Source organism: Wyeomyia smithii, chromosome 1, assembly GCF_029784165.1.
Source record: "Wyeomyia smithii strain HCP4-BCI-WySm-NY-G18 chromosome 1, ASM2978416v1, whole genome shotgun sequence".
NCBI lineage: Eukaryota > Metazoa > Arthropoda > Insecta > Diptera > Culicidae > Wyeomyia > Wyeomyia smithii.
Window position 1 is genome coordinate 141,329,375 of NC_073694.1, and position 18,448 is coordinate 141,347,822.

The window sequence follows — 18,448 nt, forward strand, 5'->3', positions numbered from 1 at the left end:
GTAGTCCTTGGGTCCTGGTTCTATTGTGCGGGGTCTGGTTGCTGGTTTTGTGCTTAAGGTTCAAACGTGTTCTTGTCGTTTTGTTGGGTGTAGACGGAGGGGAACGGGACTAGACTGGGGCGTGGATAGATTTCAGGAAAACGTATATAAGGGACATGTAGGATAGGTCACGGCTCGCCAAGACATCACGAACAGGAACAGCCGGCTGTCTACCCTCGGCCTGCAGGGAAGCTATTAATTTAGACCTGGCGTCACGGTGTACAGGGCATGACAAACCACATGCTCTATGTCGTGATAACCTTCACCACAGGCACAGATACCACTTTCCCCGAGCCCAACACGACGGAGGAGCGCGTCAAATCTATAGTGATTGGACATAAGCCGGGACATCACGCAAATGAAATCCCGACCTACATCCAACCCCTTGAACCACGGGTTCGTCGATACTTTGGGGATTATGGAATGTAACCACCTTCCCAATTCCCCTCTGGTCCAAGCATTTTGCCAACTGATGATCGTATTCTGACGTACAAGTGCGAAAAATTCATTAAAGGCAATTGGTCTTTCATAAATATCACCGTTTGTTGCGCCCACCTTAGCCAAAGAGTCCGCTTTCTCATTACCCGGTATCGAGCAGTGAGAAGGGACCCACGCTAAGGTAATCTGAGTAGATTTTTCGGATAAAGCACTCAGATGTTCCCGTATTTTCCCCAGGAAATACGGAGAGTGCTTAACATCTTTCATCGATCGGAGAGCCTCAATGGAACTGAGACTGTCCGTAAAGATGAAATAATGGTCCGTGGGCATTTTTTCGATAATCCCTAGGGTGTACTGAATTGCAGCTAATTCTGCGACGTAAACAGAAGCAGGATTATCGAGCTTATGGGAGACGGTTAAATTGTTATTGAAGATACCGAAGCCAGTGGACCCATCAAGAAGTGATCCGTCAGTGTAGTACATATTGTCGCAGTTGATGTTTCGATATTTATTGGAAAAAATTTTAGGGATCTGCTGCACGCGTAAATGATCCGGGATTCCACGAGTTTCTTCTATCATGGATGTATCGAAAAACACAGTAGAATCAGAAGTATTTGATAAGTCGACACGATTTGGAATATTCGAAGAAGGGTTAATATTTTGGGACATGTGATTGAAATACAATGTCATAAAACGGGTTTGAGAATTAAGTTCGATTAACCTTTCAAAATTTTCAATCACGGGACGGTTCAAGACCTCACATTTGATTAGAATACGAGAAGACAGGCTCCAGAAGCGGTTTTTCAATGGTAGTACTCCAGCTAAAACCTCCAAACTCATCGTATGGGTCGACTGCATGCAACCTAAGGCGATACGCAAACAACGATATTGTATTCGCTCCAGTTTGATCAAATGTGTGTTTGCTGCGGAGCGGAAGCAGAAACACCCGTATTCAATAACAGACAATATCGTTGTTTGGTAAAGCCTTATAAGGTCTCCTGGATGGGCTCCCCACCATTGTCCGGTTATTGTACGAAGAAAATTCACTCTTTGTTGACATTTTTTCATCAGATACCTCACGTGACAACCCCAGGTGCCTTTAGAGTCGAACCAGACACCAAGATATTTGTGTACCAAAACCTGAGAAATCGTTTTACCCATTAATTGTGTTTGAAGCTGAGCAGGTTCATGCTTCCTAGAAAAAACTACTATCTCAGTCTTCTCCGGAGAGAATTCGATACCTAGCTGTAAAGCCCAAGCAGACAAATTGTCCAAGGTATCTTGCAATGGTCCTTGCAAATCGGCAGCTTTGGCTCCTGTAACAGAGATTACACTGTCGTCTGCAAGTTGTCTTATCGTGCATGAATTTGCCAGACATTCGTCGATGTCATTTACATAAAAGTTGTAAAGAAGGGGGCTTAAACATGAGCCCTGGGGAAGACCCATGTAGCTAATGCGAAAAGTTGCCAAATCGCCATGCGTAAAATGCATGTGCTTTTCGGACAACAAATTGTGCAAAAAATTGTTCAAAATTGGAGAAAATCCTTGTCGGTGAAGTTTACCCGAAAGAATGTCAATAGAAACGGAATCAAAAGCCCCCTTAATGTCCAAGAACGCAGACGCCATTTGTTCTTTACGAGCATACGCCAGCTGAATATCTGTTGAAAGCAACGCAAGACAATCATTCGTCCCTTTGGCACGGCGGAAGCCAAATTGAGTTTCTGATAGTAGACCATTTGATTCGACCCAGTGGTCTAAACGACGGAGTATCATTTTTTCCATCAATTTCCGGATACAGGATAGCATTGCAATCGGCCTATAAGAGTTGTGATTAGAAGCTGGTTTCCCTGGTTTTTGGATGGCGATCACCTTCACTTGCCTCCAATCCTGCGGTACAATGTTTTGCTCCAGGAACTTATTGAACAAGTTCAACAAGCGCCTCTTGGCATTGCCGGGTAGATTCTTCAACAAGTTGAATTTGATTCTATCTAATCCAGGCGCGTTATTGTTACAGGACAGGAGGGCAACTGAAAATTCTGCCATCGTAAAAGGTGATTCTATCGCGTCGTGGCCCGGAGACGCATCGCGAACAATATTTTGCTCAGGAACAGAGTCCGGACATACTTTCCTGGCAAAATCAAATATCCACCTACTTGAAGACTCCTCGCTTTCGTTGACCGTTACGCGATTCCGCATTCTTCGGGCTGTGTTCCAAAGAGTGCTCATCGATGTCTCCCTCGACGTCTCGTTCACGAACCGACGCCAATATTCACGTTTCTTTGCTTTAGCCAAGCTTTTAAGCTTGGTATCAAGCTCCGAATACCGTAAATAGTCGCCAGGTATACCTCCCGTCTGGTAGGCCTTAAACGCGTCGGATCTTTGCGTGTAGACATCGGAGCACTCTTGGTCCCACCACGGAGTGGGAGGCCGTTCTTTGATCGTTACGCCGGGATATTTCTTCGTTTGGGCTTGCAACGCGGCGTCGAGAATCGAGCCCGCGAGGAGGTTGTATTCTTCAAGTGGTGAATGATGTTGAATCGACTCGACCGCTTTTGAAATCATTTCCTCGTATAACTTCCAATCGACATTTCGTGTGAGGTCATACGGAATGTCAATTGGTCGCATGCGAGTTGACCCGTTAGTAATTGAAATAAGAATAGGCAGATGGTCGCTACCGTGAGGATCGAGGATTACCTTCCATGTGCAATCCAACCGTAGCGACGTCGAACATAAGGATAGATCCAAAGCGCTTGGGCGCGCTGGAGGTTTCGGGATACGTGTCATTTCACCGTTGTTTAAAATAGTCATGTCGAAGTCATCGCAAAGGTTATAGATTAAAGAGGAGCGGTTATCATTGTATGGGGAACCCCAAGCCACGCCATGAGAGTTGAAGTCTCCCAAAATCAAACGTGGCGAGGGAAGAAGTTCTATTAAATCAAAGAGCAGCCGTTGCCCAACCTGTGCTCTGGGGGGAATATATATTGAGGCAATACAAAGCTCTTTACCTTGTATTGTCATTTGACATGCGACAACTTTGATGCCTGGAATCGAGGGGAGGTTAATACGATAGAAAGAATAGCACTTTTTAATCCCTAAAAGTACTCCTCCATATGGGGTGTCTCGATCAAGGCGAATAATATTAAAATCATGGAAGTTGAGATCAATATTTGAAGTAAGCCAAGTTTCACAAAGGGAAAATGCATCGCATTTGTTTTTATTTATCAAAACTTTAAACGAATCAATTTTTGGTAAAATACTTCTACAATTCCACTGTAAGACAGAGATAGAATCCTTCATATACGCAGTTGAATTAGGCATCGAAGGATACAATCGCTGCAAGGAGAGGCCATTGGGCAGTCAACTGCTTCAAAAATGATCTAACTGTTGGGAGGAATGCTGTAAGAAAAATTTTAATTGGATCGGGTACATTGAAAGTTTCAAAAATCCAGTCCACAATGTCAGAAAATTTCACTAATCCAGAGTTTGTTTCATCAACTGGGAGTGTAAAAGGAGCAACTGGGGTTTTAGATGTTCCTGGCAGTGCTGGGAACTCCTTCTGGGACTTTAAATTTGCCAGCCCAGGAGGAGTTTGCTTCGGTTTTTCCGCAGCACTGTTTGGTTTGTTTGTAACTTTCATTTCACTTTGAGAAATCTTAGGACCTTTTCTGGGAAGTTTAGGAGAGGAAATATTTTTCCTCTTTCTAGACTCCCCAGGATTGGCGTAAGATGCTCCCGCTGGTGAATCGTCAGAATCGGTTTCATCAGAGGACAACAGATCGAAGGGGTTCGAAGTAACGGGAGAAGTGGTAACGGTCTTCTTCAGCATGTCAGCGTAGGAACGCTTTGAACGCTCTTTGAGAGACCGTTTTATTTTATCCCTGCGCTGCATGTACACCGCACATGTCGAGAGCTCATGCAGATTTTCTCCGCAGTGAATACACTTTTCAGCGTTAACACTGCAAGAATCTTCCGCATGAGACTCCCCACACTTGCCACAACGTGCCTTATTGCAGCAGTAGGCGGCTGTATGGCCTAACTGCTTGCAATTCAGGCAGTTCATGACGCGGGGCACGTAGAGCCTCACAGGGAGACGAACCCGGTGGATCGAGACGTGGCTTGGTAGTGCAGACCCGGCGAACGTAACTCGAAACGAGTCTGACGGAGTGTATACTGTTTTGCCACCGATGATCGATGCTGACCGCAATTGCTTGCAGTCGAGCACCTTTACTTCGGGACACATTTTGTTCTTAAAGCACCCTTTGGCACTTTGCAGTATACACTCGACGGACAGACTCGAATCGGTTATGACACCGTCGATCTCCACGTCTCGTGCGGGTATGTAAACGCGATACTCGCGTGTGAAGAGCTCAGAGCAAGCTATATCGTTGGCCTCTTTCAGGTTACCGACCACGACACGGAGCTTGTTAGGCCGGACCTTGGAAATTTCGGTCACGCCCTTGTACTCCTTCGTCAGGTCTTTAGAAATCTGCAAGAGGTTCAACTTTTTCGATTTCGGTCCTGCCTTTGGCCGAAAATAAACAGTATAGCTGCCCTGGGCTCCGTCTGGGTAAAGCCTGGGGCGAGGGGGGACTGAAGAATGAACAGGGGAGGGGGTAACAGAAGGGTCAGGGTCAGAGGGGTTCGGGGATGGTGGCGCGGGAGGCGAGGGATCTACATCCATCGTGCTAAGTCTAGCGCACTCGCGCTGACAAGAACACGTACCTTTTTATTTCTCCCTTCCAGTAAGGTTGGTTGTCCGATCGTTCGAAGTAGCAGCCGTTACAGCCAGCAGCACCAATACAGCAGCACCAAACAGCCACCAGCAGCGAGCCAGGTGTGAGATCACTCCACACAGCGATACAACTCGCTGACACTGATGGCTTCTTCTTTTTCCTCGTTTGTGTCTCGTCCACTGCTGTAGCACAATCCAGCCAGCAGCCAAATCGGCTTACGCACCAGCTGGCAGTCACGATGCGAAACAGTTGCACAAAGGCACGACCTTGACCAGGCAAACAATGCCAACACTTGTTCACACGTCTTTTGTTTTATACTCTATCGGACCGATCACCAAACACGTCCAGTACTGATGCGTGTTCGGCACAGAATGACACATTATTTACTGTTAAAATATTAAAATCAATGAGCGAGCATTCCAATTTAATATTTTAATTGTTTTATTTTAAATCATTGCTAAATTTTAAATTAGAAACAATTTTAATAGTAAAATTTGTGCCTATTTGAATGGCTTCAAACATTGATTTTGCCTGCAACATGGCGTTCATAAGATCGAACATTGCCTGTTGCAAAAAAGAAAGTTTACCTGCCGTAATAGGCCCCAGGCAGTTGACATTAGAAAAAATATTTTCGGCAGCAATATTAGCTGGAGTAATAGGTGTACAATTATTTTCTAGCGTGTTTTGCTTACCCATATTAACAGTCATTTTCGAACTACCAACACTAGGCGGTATAATGTTCGAACTACCTGTAACCTGTGCATAAGTTAAACGAGAATGCAAAGGAGTAGGTAAACTATGCGTCACTGGTACGCTTGGAGAATTTTGTTTTGAAGTTGGTTTTAATTGAGAAATTGAATTTTGTTTACCTTGCCTTGCCTTAACAATTGCTAAACGGACTGGGCATTGATAAAAATTTGACATATGGTTGCCGTTACAATTCGCACAGCGAAAATTTTTACTCTCTTTCACAGGACATGTGTCCTTTTTGTGAGAAGAGTCTCCACAATTAAGACATTTTTGGTCCATGTTACAGAATTTGGAACCATGGCCATAACGTTGGCAAGTACGGCATTGGGTGATATGCTTTTCACCTCCGCCATATTTCCTATAAGTTTCCCACTTTACACGCACATTATACAAAGCATGTGCTTTTTCAAAAAATTTTAAGTTGTTAACCTCATTGCGGTTAAAATGAATTAAATAATTAACAAGGGAAATTCCAGTTCTCTGACTGTTTTCGCCTCGTGATTTTTGTTTCATTAGAATTACTTGGGTAGGGGCTATGCCAAGTAATTCTGTTAAAGTAAGTTTGATCTCATCAACGGTTTGATCGTTGGTGAGACCTTTCAAGACAACCTTGAACGGCTTGGCGTTCTTGGTGTCATATGTAAAAAATTTGTACATCTTGTCGGTTAAATACTGAACAAGACGATCTCGACCCTTTACTGAGTCGGCTAATAAGCGGCATTCACCTCTACGGCCAATTTGATAGGTAACTTTAACGTCAGAAACAAACGTTGAAAGTTCCTTTTTGAATATATTAAATTCAGAAGAAATAGTTACCACAATAGGTGGAACTTTCTCCTTTTTTAAAGATTTTATATTTTGTATAGTTTCATTATTGGTAACTTCCATTTCACCAGCTTCTTGCTCAGGCAAAATATCAAAAGGATTGTCACTACAGACACTCGATGTGTCAGAAAGAGATGCCTCTCTTTTCCTCCCCGCAGCGATGCGAGGTTTCTTTTTCCGTCCAGCCATTTCAGGTGATACGAAAAAAGTTAAAACAAATGTTAAATTCAAAAGTAGGTAGTCTTGAGAAAGACTGATGGGAAATAACTTTCAGGTAGTCTTTAAAAGACACACTGACAAAACACAAACTTTGAAGCTATAGGCAGTCAAAGACCAGTCCACAAGCAACCGAAAAAACGTCTGATTTGTAGGACAGTTCAAGACGCACTGATATTCATATTGGGTGGTATTCGGTCATTTTCAGCAGATTTTCTGGCATCAATCTGACATCGGAAATACCCATATTAGGAGGTATTCAGTTATTCAGGATGTTTTACAAAATTTAAAACTGGTCGTCTTTAAATTCAAAATGGTGTCAAGGGTCAATGTTTGGTTTCTATGCATCATCTCGATTACGGAAATATCCATATTGAGTATGATTCGGTCATTTTCGACCTGGAAGTTGCCATTTAGCAATTCAAAATAGTGTCTGAGGTCAACTGTTAGCTCGTTGCATCATTCTGGTTCCGGAGATACTCATATTGGATGGTATTTGGTTATTTTAGGCTGTTTTTCACAAACTGAAAGTCGCCATCTTGGATTTCAAAATGGTATTGAAGATAATTTCTAGCCCCTGAGCGTCATTATGGTTGAAGAACCACACCCATATTGGATGTTATTCGATCATTTTCGGCTGTTTCCCAGGAACCAGAAGTCGCCAACCTATTATCCAAAATGGGGTCTGTGGTCGATTTCAGCAGCTGTGTATCATTTTAGATCAGGAGATACTTATGTTAGACGGAAATCGGCCATTTTTGACTGTTTTCCAGAAACCAGAAGTTGCCATCCTACAATTCATAATGGTGTCTGAGGTCAATTTTCAGCTTCTTGCAACATTCTGTCTCCGGAGATACTCATATTGGGTGGTATTTGGTCACTTTGAGCTGTTTTTCAGAAGCCGAAAGTTGTCATTTTGGACTTTAAAATTGCCTGTGAAATCAATTTCTGTCATCTGGGCGTAGTTCTGGTTCCGAAAACATAAATATGAATGGTATTTAGTCTTTTCCGGCTGTTTGACAGACACCGGAAGTCACCATCTTAAAATTCAAGATTGTGTCTGTGATCAATTTTTATCTTCTGCATCTTTCTGGTTCCAGAGATACTCATATTTAGTAGGAATCGTCCATTTCAGGCTGTTTTCCAGAAACCGGAAGTTGCCATCTTAGAATTTAAAATGCTATCTGTGATCGATTTTAGCTCCTGTGTATTTTCCTAGATCCGGATATTATTATATTGAGTTGAAATAGGCCATTTTCGGCTGTTTTCCAGAAACCGGAAGTTGCCATCTTACAATCTAAAATGTTGCCTGAGGTCGATTTTGGAACATATTTGTTACCACTGAAAAACATTCACCTGCCAAATATGGTTCCATTTAGTTGATTAGTTCGCGAGATGTGCAGAAATTTGTGTTTCATCCAACTATTATGGACTTATTTGTTACCCCTTAAACATTCACATGACAAATTCGGTTTCATTTGCTTGGTTTGTTCTTGAGTTGTTTAGAAATTTATGTTTCATTTGTATGGGACCGCTCCTTTCCAAAAAACCCTACATACAAATTTTCACGTCGATCGATTCGGTAGTATTCGAGCAAGGTTGTTAATACGATAGATTATCGTCGATAATCGTCATTGCCGTTACCGATAACGTATGATGTCGTTATTGACGATGACGATAGCGTCTTCAAACATTAACGATATCGGCGGTGACGATAGTCACGAGACGTTATCGCTGAGGAAACGTTTTCTTCACTTCGGAGGGTTGGAGACGAAACATCACTAGGCAACAGGAAGAAACTTTTCCATATATGTTTATGTTTCGCGTCTCATCAGGAAAATAAATGTCCTAGTTTTGATTGTTTTAACTTATGAGGCGCTTTTTGAAGCATAAATTCGAATAGAAAGGTATGTAGCATTGTCATATTTGCGTTGAAAATGCATCTGAATGATATATCTAACGAAGCAAAAGATGGTTTTGCAGTGGTTAGTAATAAACAAACGTTATTGATTCGATACCGTCCAGTAGCTATCGTCATTGACAATAACAATAATGTCTGAAGACGTAAGCGTCATCGTCGATAACGATAACAGACGGTATCGTTATCGACGTTTACGATAAATTATCGATTAACAACCTTGTTCTCGAGCCTATATGGATCAGACAGACAGACAGACCGGACTGCATTTTTTATATGTATCGATTACTACATCAATATTTTAGAACCTGAAGAGTGAATATACATTTATTGGATTGAAGCGCTCATGTAAATCTATTTCTACAAATAAAAGTTTGAATGAGAAAGGCTGGGCCTGACCGCTAGTTGGATTAATTTAGGTTTTTATGATGCATTTCTAATTCCCTACAACTCATTCTCAGACAGTTTTTCTATGCAACGGACGGTTTCTGGACTAAAATGCTTCGAGTAAAACCTATGCCAAAAGACATACCCCCTTTTAGAATGTAACTCATGGGTGTACAAAATCTCTCCATGTGTGTGAAAACACTCAATTTGCTAAGCCAAATACGTGTGCAAAGTTTCATTCAAATCAAAATGCTCAATATTCGACCATTGGTCATTTGGCGCGATTTGTCTCTGGTGACCAAACTCTACATCCATCAAAGTTAGCTGTTGCGAAACTGTGCAAAGCATATTGGCATTGGAGAAGTTGATAAACATGCTTACATTGTTCAATGCCTCCTTATTCGATATTTAACTAAAAGCGTTCCCGTACACCGATCGTTGTTAACCTTTTGCTACTGTTTCGTTCTAAATTCTGTATGTCCTCTTCATAATCAGAATGTAGCGCTAACAGCCGTTTTGCTATGCTAACATCCTTCGGTTTGTCGATAGACGACTGTCATGAGCGGCAGTTATGAACTGTCATGTGTTTAATTTATATCGATTGAATTGTTGCAGATTGTGGATTCTTGATCATAAAACAAGCTAACACATCCTCTAATCCAAGGTATAAGGAAATTACCGTATCTATTGTTGTTTCATTTTCATTTTCTTGCCGTGTCAAATTGAAATTGGGAGCTACGGTGGCCACTTCACAAGGACATTTTGCTGGGAGATTGTCAAAAGTAGACAGCGGGAAAGCTTGCATTGACTTGCAAAGTATAAAATAAACTAATGAGTTGAAATATTTATCAAACACCACTTACACTTCAGCTAATATAATAAAGAAATTACCCAAAAAAGCTAGTATATTTCTTCACCGTAACCACAAAAAACATCAAGTTGTTCCACAACATTTCAATGATTTATTTATTTTGTTTGTGCAATTTACAGCATCCGATCAAGTTCACTGATTCTTGTTACAATAAAAAAAAAATTTAAAAATGACCGCCGAAAACTTCAACTTAGCTGTAATGCTGGATTTATGAATTATTAGAGTCTAGAAAAGGGTCGTAAGAATTGGAAACGAATCGTCCAAATAGGTTGCTGTTTTTCGTTCACGTTTTGGGTTATGCCGTTTCCAGAGCAGGTTGAAAATAATTTCGCTGGTGTGGAGAAAACTTTCTTCCCCCCGAAACCCCGGAGACTACCTCCCAAACCCGGAAACTTCAGGGGAAACCCGGAGAAGTGGCCCACCTTAAATTCTTCTATATGCTCTTGCGAATAGACACACAGCCGCTTGTAATTAATTCATCTTATTCATCGCTAATATAAGCTTTTACAACGTTGAATTATTACGACAGGCATGCTATGATGAAAAAAAAATTCGCTGTATTATGTATCTAAGTTAAAATGAAACACAACAAAACAACATGATTTGCATGGGTCTCCTACGAAAGGCGGAAAATTAAAAGGCGGAATTACGAAAGGCAGAATCACGAAAAGCAGAATTACGAAAGTCAGAATATTTCATAAGGCAGAATCACAAAGTACTTCACTAACATTGTGACATATATTTTTCCCTCAATAACACTCTCGCGGCCTTTGGCCGACTCTATTGTCCAAGTGTATGTTCTCCTTACTCGCTATCGCTCGTTCGGACTTAACTAAGAGAAAGAAAAGCTGTTAGAACATTCCTAGAAATCCAGTAGATCAGTCGTTTGTATGCGTAAGGCCGCCGCTTCCGACGGCACTGCGGCTCGGACTGCGGAAACCACGGCGGCTTTGTGCCGCCTCGGTTCATTGTCCTCGGTTATGTATCTTCGCCGCATGAATTGTTTTATGATAGTTATACTCATTAATCTCCGGGACGCCGTGGACCTAAGCCAAACCAGTTTGCGCGTTTCGGAGCTAATAATTAGGCTTGATTTGCACCTCTCGCCAAAACTGGTCATTGCTTGCGTACAGTTATTAAGTCTGGTTACCAAATAATAATAAATAATAAATGTAGAGTAGCAGCTTTGGTACCGTGACCAGGATTCGCACCAATTTGCCATCACTTGGCTATCGTGAGTACGGTTTTGCTTCTAGTGATTCTGCCTTCCGTGCTCTTCGATATTCTGCCTTTCATATTTCCGCCTTTTGAAATATTCTGCCTTGTGTGTACGGTCATAGAATTCTGCCTTTCATGATTCTAACTTTAGTGCTTCTACCTTTTGTGAATCTGCCTTCTGTGGCGAACCCCTTTGCATCGCGCACAGGCAAGAAGCATAACAGTAGTATAATCACTGAAGTCCATGGCGAACGCAACGGCAATGCTGCAAGTCGCACAATTTTGTTTCCATGGACTGTTACGTTTCTGTTGGTGTTACTACTGTTGCTGAGGAAAAAGCCCTTCTGTCGTCTCACGGCTGTCGTAGTACAGTACATTTCCTAAGGCTGGCTCGTGCATTGAGGGAGGGCCCTAATCTGGAAGGATGAAAAATAATGAATTTTCTTGATTTGTTTTGCGGTTGCGGGTTGTCTGGCTATTGATTAAAGTATATTCTAATATGTATTTTGCATGTCGTGGCTGCAAATATAGTAAGTATTACGCTGCTGACAGCGTTTTTTAAACCATGCTTTTTCAACTGGTACCTAACTGGTGATAAGTTCTTCTCAGCATCTACTGAACCGATTTGGCTGAAATTTTGTTTTAGCATGTACAAATGGATTATCTAACTTGTTACATAGCCGTTTTTCGATATCTGAATTTTACAATTTCTCAAATACTCAAATGACCACCATTTTGGCAAATTTTGGAATTTTCAAAAACGGCTTTGTAACAAGTTAGTCCATTTTTACATGTTCAAACAAAACTACAGTCAAGTCGGTTCAGTAGATGCTAAGGAAAACTTACCACCAGTTAGGTACTAATTTAGAGAGAGCATCCACGTTCCCAGCTGCCAACAGCGTAATACTCACTATAGTTGCATCCACGATAAGCAAAATACATTTACTATACGTTTAACATCCGAAAAAAAAAATCAAGAAAACTCATTATTTTTTTACCTTCCAGAGTAGGGCCCCCCTCAAATCGACGAGTTGAAATAGACCAATCAGAGTCAAAGGGTAAGCAGGGTAAGTGAAGACAAAATTCGAAACTTCTTTTCTCCTATTCATCTTAAACACACTGTTGCAAAACGCCTTAAAATAAACCAAAGGCTGATAACGAACTGAATAAACATCACTGCAAATTCTTCGAATTCGTATAACTTAGCAAAATGAGATGTAAATGTTTCCGGTTGCGGAGCTTTGAAATGACTATAATAATAAAAACGATATTGCTATTGGTAGTAACATAAGGAAGCGAAGCATAGTTGCATGCAAAATGACAAATAAAATCGCCCGCTTTTGTTGCAACCAGTTGCATCCATATTTCTCATTTTGAATAAAGCAACATTCCAGCACATCGCCATCAGTTTGCAAACCGCTTTCACTGCCGAGGAGTTTTTGTCGCCCTGCTTAATGGACTACTCAGAAATCAATCCCCGAAGTTTTCGGTAATCCATACAGAGAAGAAAGTTGAAGATTTTGATCTGTTCATTTCTACTTAAAGTGTAGCAGAAATGGCGGGTGCTGAAAGAACGTTATTTATTCAAAACTGATATTACGATAAGTGCATAATGTGTTAAATGCGGAATTGAGGACAGCCAGTTTACATTCACCCACTCTCGGGCAAAGATGATGTCATAGCCGAAACAATGAATTAATGTCACGTTTACAGTGTAATACAGGTCCGCTACCGGCATATTAAAAGTTGTATTAAATTCGAAAAACAGTTCTACTTTTATTCGAACTAAGCTAATCGATTGTATCGCGTAAGTATTTATTCCGGCTTTGCGTATAATGAATCGGATTTTTTTTTCGAAACTAGACTGTGTTAACGCAGCCTAATGTAGTCGAATTCGTGTTACGTCGCGCATATCAATAAAAAACACACATGCAAAGTAGAGATATATTCGTTTCCGGAACTCGCAGTTGTTATGCGGCAAGTCCGGTTGTGCGTTGTAATTTGTTGCGCTGCACCGCTAGGGGCTAATCAAAACTAAGGAACATGTTTCGGAAAAAAAGATACACATTTTTCGAAAGTGCTTCTTGCCATTCGTTCACCTTTTTTTTCATCTCCGTCGCCTTCGATTTCCCCATTCTTCCAACCAACCTTCTGTTTGCCTTGCTTACCAGTGTACACACCAGAATCGGCTTCGCTGCGGCCCTAGACCTCCGTGTCCGCCGATAACATCGATAAACGTCATTTCATTCACTTTCTTTGGTCGAACGTCAGTATCGCAATCGCAAACATAACCATACCTGCTCTTCGTGTGTGTAGGTGTCTGTGTGTGTTGCCTGAGTGATTCAGGCGATTAATTTGTAAAACCAGTCGAAACACACAAAGCCGCCGTCCGCGCTGGTTGTGCATTACTGAACATGTAGATGTAGCCAACCACTTTAACGACGCGGGTTGACGCTCATTGAATATCGGAAACATGAATGAAGCTTGATATTTCTTGCTCCCATCTCTTTCGTTGCTGTTTGCATGATTGCTGGGAAAATCTAATTGCTATTATTATTGTTGTAATCTGAAGACTTGGATTTGACTTTTTACTATTTTACTTACTTAGCTTTGATTAGGGTGGCTTCGGTGGGTAGCAAGTATTTTTAACTTGTTAAGTTCGACTGATATTTGATTCGCTTAAAAACGAACTGCTTATTTTTGCTCATCTTATGTGATCTATTTTTTGTTTGTGACATCTAAAATTCATTAACACTAGTTTTATTTTTTTTCTTCACATAACATTTATTTGACACGGCACAAATACAATTTAATGTTTAACGGCGCCAATTATATCTGATGACTTAAAAACTAAAGCAAATTTTTTATCCTCGCTGCCGACTACGAGCTGAAATTAAGTCTAACTTAAAACTAGCATGGGATTTCCAATCAGTGTTTTGTTGTTCAATGGTCGTCTGATAATCGTCGAATGGCATGTATGGATTCGTTCTGCTGAGCCACGATGTCGTGAGTTGGGACAGAGGCTCGTAGTCCTTGGGTCCTGGTTCTGTTGTGCGGGGTCTGGTTGCTGGTTTTGTGCTTAAGGTTCAAACGTGTTCTTGTCGTTTTGTTGGGTGTAGACGGAGGGGAACGGGACTAGACTGGGGCGTGGATGGATTTCAGGAAAACGTATATAAGGGACATGTAGGATAGGTCACGGCTCGCCAAGACATCACGAACAGGAACAGCCGGCTGTCTACCCTCGGCCTGCAGGGAAGCTATTAATTTAGACCTGGCGTCACGGTGTACAGGGCATGACCAAACCACATGCTCTATGTCGTGATAACCTTCACCACAGGCACAGATACCACTTTCCCCGAGCCCAACACGACGGAGGAGCGCGTCAAATCTATAGTGATTGGACATAAGCCGGGACATCACGCAAATGAAATCCCGACCTACATCCAACCCCTTGAACCACGGGTTCGTCGATACTTTGGGGATTATGGAATGTAACCACCTTCCCAATTCCCCTCTGGTCCAAGCATTTTGCCAACTGATGATCGTATTCTGACGTACAAGTGCGAAAAATTCATTAAAGGCAATTGGTCTTTCATAAATATCACCGTTTGTTGCGCCCACCTTAGCCAAAGAGTCCGCTTTCTCATTACCCGGTATCGAGCAGTGAGAAGGGACCCACGCTAAGGTAATCTGAGTAGATTTTTCGGATAAAGCACTCAGATGTTCCCGTATTTTCCCCAGGAAATACGGAGAGTGCTTAACATCTTTCATCGATCGGAGAGCCTCAATGGAACTGAGACTGTCCGTAAAGATGAAATAATGGTCCGTGGGCATTTTTTCGATAATCCCTAGGGTGTACTGAATTGCAGCTAATTCTGCGACGTAAACAGAAGCAGGATTATCGAGCTTATGGGAGACGGTTAAATTGTTATTGAAGATACCGAAGCCAGTGGACCCATCAAGAAGTGATCCGTCAGTGTAGTACATATTGTCGCAGTTGATGTTTCGATATTTATTGGAAAAAATTTTAGGGATCTGCTGCACGCGTAAATGATCCGGGATTCCACGAGTTTCTTCTATCATGGATGTATCGAAAAACACAGTAGAATCAGAAGTATTTGATAAGTCGACACGATTTGGAATATTCGAAGAAGGGTTAATATTTTGGGACATGTGATTGAAATACAATGTCATAAAACGGGTTTGAGAATTAAGTTCGATTAACCTTTCAAAATTTTCAATCACGGGACGGTTCAAGACCTCACATTTGATTAGAATACGAGAAGACAGGCTCCAGAAGCGGTTTTTCAATGGTAGTACTCCAGCTAAAACCTCCAAACTCATCGTATGGGTCGACTGCATGCAACCTAAGGCGATACGCAAACAACGATATTGTATTCGCTCCAGTTTGATCAAATGTGTGTTTGCTGCGGAGCGGAAGCAGAAACACCCGTATTCAATAACAGACAATATCGTTGTTTGGTAAAGCCTTATAAGGTCTCCTGGATGGGCTCCCCACCATTGTCCGGTTATTGTACGAAGAAAATTCACTCTTTGTTGACATTTTTTCATCAGATACCTCACGTGACAACCCCAGGTGCCTTTAGAGTCGAACCAGACACCAAGATATTTGTGTACCAAAACCTGAGAAATCGTTTTACCCATTAATTGTGTTTGAAGCTGAGCAGGTTCATGCTTCCTAGAAAAAACTACTATCTCAGTCTTCTCCGGAGAGAATTCGATACCTAGCTGTAAAGCCCAAGCAGACAAATTGTCCAAGGTATCTTGCAATGGTCCTTGCAAATCGGCAGCTTTGGCTCCTGTAACAGAGATTACACTGTCGTCTGCAAGTTGTCTTATCGTGCATGAATTTGCCAGACATTCGTCGATGTCATTTACATAAAAGTTGTAAAGAAGGGGGCTTAAACATGAGCCCTGGGGAAGACCCATGTAGCTAATGCGAAAAGTTGCCAAATCGCCATGCGTAAAATGCATGTGCTTTTCGGACAACAAGTTGTGCAAAAAATTGTTCAAAATTGGAGAAAATCCTTGTCGGTGAAGTTTACCCGAAAGAATGTCAATAGAAACGGAATCAAAAGCCCCCTTAATGTCCAAGAACGCAGACGCCATTTGTTCTTTACGAGCATACGCCAGCTGAATATCTGTTGAAAGCAACGCAAGACAATCATTCGTCCCTTTGGCACGGCGGAAGCCAAATTGAGTTTCTGATAGTAGACCATTTGATTCGACCCAGTGGTCTAAACGACGGAGTATCATTTTTTCCATCAATTTCCGGATACAGGATAGCATTGCAATCGGCCTATAAGAGTTGTGATTAGAAGCTGGTTTCCCTGGTTTTTGGATGGCGATCACCTTCACTTGCCTCCAATCCTGCGGTACAATGTTTTGCTCCAGGAACTTATTGAACAAGTTCAACAAGCGCCTCTTGGCATTGACGGGTAGATTCTTCAACAAGTTGAATTTGATTCTATCTAATCCAGGCGCGTTATTGTTACAGGACAGGAGGGCAACTGAAAGTTCTGCCATCGTAAAAGGTGATTCTATCGCGTCGTGGCCCGGAGACGCATCGCGAACAATATTTTGCTCAGGAACAGAGTCCGGACATACTTTCCTGGCAAAATCAAATATCCACCTACTTGAAGACTCCTCGCTTTCGTTGACCGTTACGCGATTCCGCATTCTTCGGGCTGTGTTCCAAAGAGTGCTCATCGATGTCTCCCTCGACGTCTCGTTCACGAACCGACGCCAATATCCACGTTTCTTTGCTTTAGCCAAGCTTTTAAGCTTGGTATCAAGCTCCGAATACCGTAAATAGTCGCCAGGTATACCTCCCGTCTGGTAGGCCTTAAACGCGTCGGATCTTTGCGTGTAGACATCGGAGCACTCTTGGTCCCACCACGGAGTGGGAGGCCGTTCTTTGATCGTTACGCCGGGATATTTCTTCGTTTGGGCTTGCAACGCGGCGTCGAGAATCAAGCCCGCGAGGAGGTTGTATTCTTCAAGTGGTGAATGATGTTGAATCGACTCGACCGCTTTTGAAATCATTTCCTCGTATAACTTCCAATCGACATTTCGTGTGAGGTCATACGGAATGTCAATTGGTCGCATGCGAGTTGACCCGTTAGTAATTGAAATAAGAATAGGCAGATGGTCGCTACCGTGAGGATCGAGGATTACCTTCCATGTGCAATCCAACCGTAGCGACGTCGAACATAAGGATAGATCCAAAGCGCTTGGGCGCGCTGGAGGTTTCGGGATACGTGTCATTTCACCGTTGTTTAAAATAGTCATGTCAAGGTCATCGCAAAGGTTATAGATTAAAGAGGAGCGGTTATCATTGTATGGGGAACCCCAAGCCACGCCATGAGAGTTGAAGTCTCCCAAAATCAAACGTGGCGAGGGAAGAAGTTCTATTAAATCAAAGAGCAGCCGTTGCCCAACCTGTGCTCTGGGGGGAATATATATTGAGGCAATACAAAGCTCTTTACCTTGTATTGTCATTTGACATGCGACAACTTCGATGCCTGGAATCGAGGGGAGGTTAATACGATAGAAAGAATAGCACTTTTTAATCCCTAAAAGTACTCCTCCATATGGGGTGTCTCGATCAAGGCGAATAATATTAAAATCATGGAAGTTGAGATCAATATTTGAAGTAAGCCAAGTTTCACAAAGGGAAAATGCATCGCATTTGTTTTTATTTATCAAAACTTTAAACGAATCAATTTTTGGTAAAATACTTCTACAATTCCACTGTAAGACAGAGATAGAATCCTTCATATACGCAGTTGAATTAGGCATCGAAGGATACAATCGCTGCAAGGAGAGGCCATTGGGCAGTCAACTGCTTCAAAAATGATCTAACTGTTGGGAGGAATGCTTTAAGAAAAATTTTAATTGGATCGGGTACATTGAAAGTTTCAAAAATCCAGTCCACAATGTCAGAAAATTTCACTAATCCAGAGTTTGTTTCATCAACTGGGAGTGTAAAAGGAGCAACTGGGGTTTTAGATGTTCCTGGCAGTGCTGGGA